A 3,693-nucleotide genomic window follows, 5' to 3' on the forward strand; every position below is an offset into this window, starting at 1 on the left:
GCAATCACGGACTAGTTAGCTACCTCAGTTTTTTATTTTGAGCACAATTTTGTAAATGCTGACAAGATAGATTAGCATGCTTAACATGTTCAATTCTACTCCAGTTTATGCCCCCATTTCTAAAACCTTAACGTTAGATTAATTGAAACACAAAATTCTCCATAGTGTAAATGTCTGTTTGTTTATACGTTCTCTGGATTGACTGGCGATCAGTGTAGGGCAGTGGTTCTTAACTGGTGGGTCGGGACCCAATAGCCAGTCACGGACCCATTCCGGTTGGGTTGCGAACAGCTAGTAAAAAAATTTATGTATTTGTATTCAGATTATTTAGGTACAGTACAGAGGCGTACCAATTTCCCACACGAAATATATTAGGTAAGCGACAGGAAATGTTACTTGTGCGCTAGCCACTGGATTACTCTAAAAAAAAACACACACACAGAGTATCTCAGCCTCAGGCTAGTGGACATCATTTCTAGCAATATGCTTTTGGCGGTAAGGCATACCCATTTGGAACGGCGATTAAAAATATAATATATTGTACATGTGTTTTCGGAGGCTATTTATAAATGAAAACAAATATTTATTTTTCTTCTTCTACTTCTATAAAAGTGGGTCTCGAATTTGCAAGAATAGGAACATGTGGGTCCCAGGGTGACAACAGTTGAGAACCTAATGAGGACAATTTATCCCCAGTGCAATCTTTCACATATGATGGACTCTTTTAGTCAGCTGTTTAACGTTTATTCTCAATTTATGAGCAATGGCAGGTTTTGCCCCGTTCTGGTACTTTAACAGTTTTGTCCTGTTTGACGAAGAAAATTCTGATTATGCACTGGTAAGCCCCAGGGTCCTTTACACTGACACACTCTTTAGGTTCCTGAGTTCAGGCACACATTTTTATAGATGGGGCCCCCCACCTGGGACCCCTGCTGCCTCTAATTTATATTTCCATAAAGCAATAGGAATATAATAGTTTTATGCTCTGCTTGCTTTAAGACAGACAGGAGAGAAACTCACTGCTGCCACTGAAAGGCCAATTGATAGAGAGAGGCTGTTCGATCACATTAATTTTTGTTGTCAACTATTTTACGATATTGATTTGGCACACAGAGGTTTTGGGGGGAATGTTTTTCATTAGCAGAATCTGCTGTGGTGTTCAGATTCCAAGCTAGGTTTATGTTTGCTCTGCACCTCACAATGCTGTTGTATTTCTACCACTAACAAGGTTTTTCGCTGTTGTTGTTCTTGTTTTACAGGGTGCGGTAACCTTATGAATAGACAGCAGGATCACCTGAATTCCGCAAGATTAATTTTAAAAGAATTTGGTGGAGGAATGCAGCCTGGGCCGTACATGGACCTTTGTCATAGACTGAGGTATGCACTCAAGAATCTCATCCAGAAGAATCTCATCCAGATGTTGTGCTAGGGATTTTATTTTGAAGGCCTGAGTGGCTAGCACATTACTGATGTCCGTCCATCAATCATAAAAAACAATATGCTGCAATTCACCCACCCATCCATCCATCCATTCTGGTTAGGTTCGTGGGGTGCTGGAGTTTATCCCAGCTGACTTCGGGCAAATGTTGGACTACACCCTGAACTGGTCGCCAGGGCACATACTGTATAGATACGGACAAATGTTCGCACTCACATTCACACCCTCACTGAATGGGAACTGAACCCACGCTGCCTGTACCAAAGTCAGGCGAGTGTACCACAAGACCATCAGTAACTTATGCTGCTATTTTCGTTACCTATTCAAGTAAAGAAATACCATGAAACACTCCGTGAAAGCCACCATCAGAGGTGGGTAGGAATGCGCTACATTTATTCCATTACATTTACTTAAGTAACAAGTAAGTAAGTTTGGATAAATTGTAGTTTTCAGAGTAGTTTTAATGAAGCATACGTTTCACTTTTACTCAAGTATTTATGTTAAGAACAAACTTTTACTCTGTTACAATAATCTACATGCCGCTCGCTACTTTCATCCAGCCATCCATCCATCCATTTTCTGAGCCGCTTCTCCTCATTAGCGCGGCCGTGCTGGAGCCTATCCCAGCTACCATCGGGCAGGAGGCGGGGTACACCCTGAACTGGTTGCCAGCCAATCGCAGGGCACAAACAAACAAACAAACAACCATTCGCACTCACATTCACACCTACGGGCAATTTAGAGTCGTCAATTAATCTACCATGCATGTTTTTGGGATGTGGGAGGAAACCGGAGTGCCCGGAGAAAACCCACGCAGGCACTGGGAGAACATGCAAACTCCACACAGGCGGGGCCGGGGATTGAACCCCGGTCCTCAGAACTTTGAGGCGGACGCTCGAACCAGTCGGCCACCTTACCTATCGATCTCTCTATCTCTCTCTCTCTCTCTCTCTCTCTCTCTCGCTCGCTCGCTCACATACTTTATCAATAAGTGGTCACCAAACAGCTTCTTCATTTGGTCAATTTAGTGGCTAAAGCAAATGATGTTTCTCTAGGGCATGTGTTGTTTTTATTCACTTAAAAATTAGACACTGGCACATGCCACTTATAAGAGGGAATGCATCCTTGTGCAACCAGATTTATTTTTATTTATTGTATTTAAACTTTATTTAACCAGGTAAAAGACCATTAAAACAGAACCTCTGTTTTGCAATGGTGACCTGGCCAAGAAGGCAGCAAGTTAAACGTCAAGTCTTAAGTCAATCACATGCAAGATTATTTCAGTTGTTTATTTTCACCTCCCCTCTCAAAAAGATGGAAAAATGAATCAGTTGAGTTTTACAAATTCTATGTCACATTAATTTTTTTTAAATGATTTATCTTGGTCACAAAATATTTTACATCACAAAAACCTTGGCATTTGAACAGGGGTGTGTATACTTTTTATAGCCACTGCAGCCTTGTTCCTGTTTTTGTAATCTGCCTGGTGAGCCTACAGTATTGTGCTGTTTTACAAGTAGAAACAATATAGTATAAGACCATTTATACTCATTCAACTATTCAACTAAATAAATAATTCATATTTATTTAGTTGTTTTTATTTTATTTGACTCACGATGTTACCCCTGATGTTACCCCTTCCATTTTTGAGGATGAAAATAGGAGGATGAGTAAAGACTCAGAGTTGTGGGTGCACCAGGGTGTGGTCACGCATAAGGAAATAAAGAAGCTGTGGGATGGAAAGAGACTGTGATGACGGGGTGACAAATGGGTGGACGGAGGGAGAGGACACCTCGCGTGATAATAAAATATGGAGAGGGAAGTCAAAGAATGGAAGAGTGCATGAGAGGGAATGAGGTGTAAAGAGGTGTGGGGAGGGAGGGTTAAAGGATGAGCTCATTGCAGTCTCTGGGCTCATGACAGAGGTACCATGAACGATGGGGGTGGGAGGCGTGCATAAGGAGTGGGGTGGATGCACAGCTACGAATCGATAGCCAGCGTCTGAGTATCACACATACACACATACTACCGCAGACAGGCATGCTGCATACACACTAAAAAGCATCTACCACTTTTGATTTTGGATGTATTTCTTTCATTTTTGTCACTGAGCTGCACACAAGGGAAGAACCAGTGGGAAGAAGTGTGGAAAGCTGCCGCACCCCCCCCCCTCCTCTTCCTCTCTCCCTCTCTTTCTCTCTCTCTCACACACACACCACACACACATCCCATCGAATCCACACCCAAGGATAACC

This window comes from Phycodurus eques, chromosome 16 (assembly GCF_024500275.1).
Source record: "Phycodurus eques isolate BA_2022a chromosome 16, UOR_Pequ_1.1, whole genome shotgun sequence".
Lineage (NCBI taxonomy): Eukaryota > Metazoa > Chordata > Actinopteri > Syngnathiformes > Syngnathidae > Phycodurus > Phycodurus eques.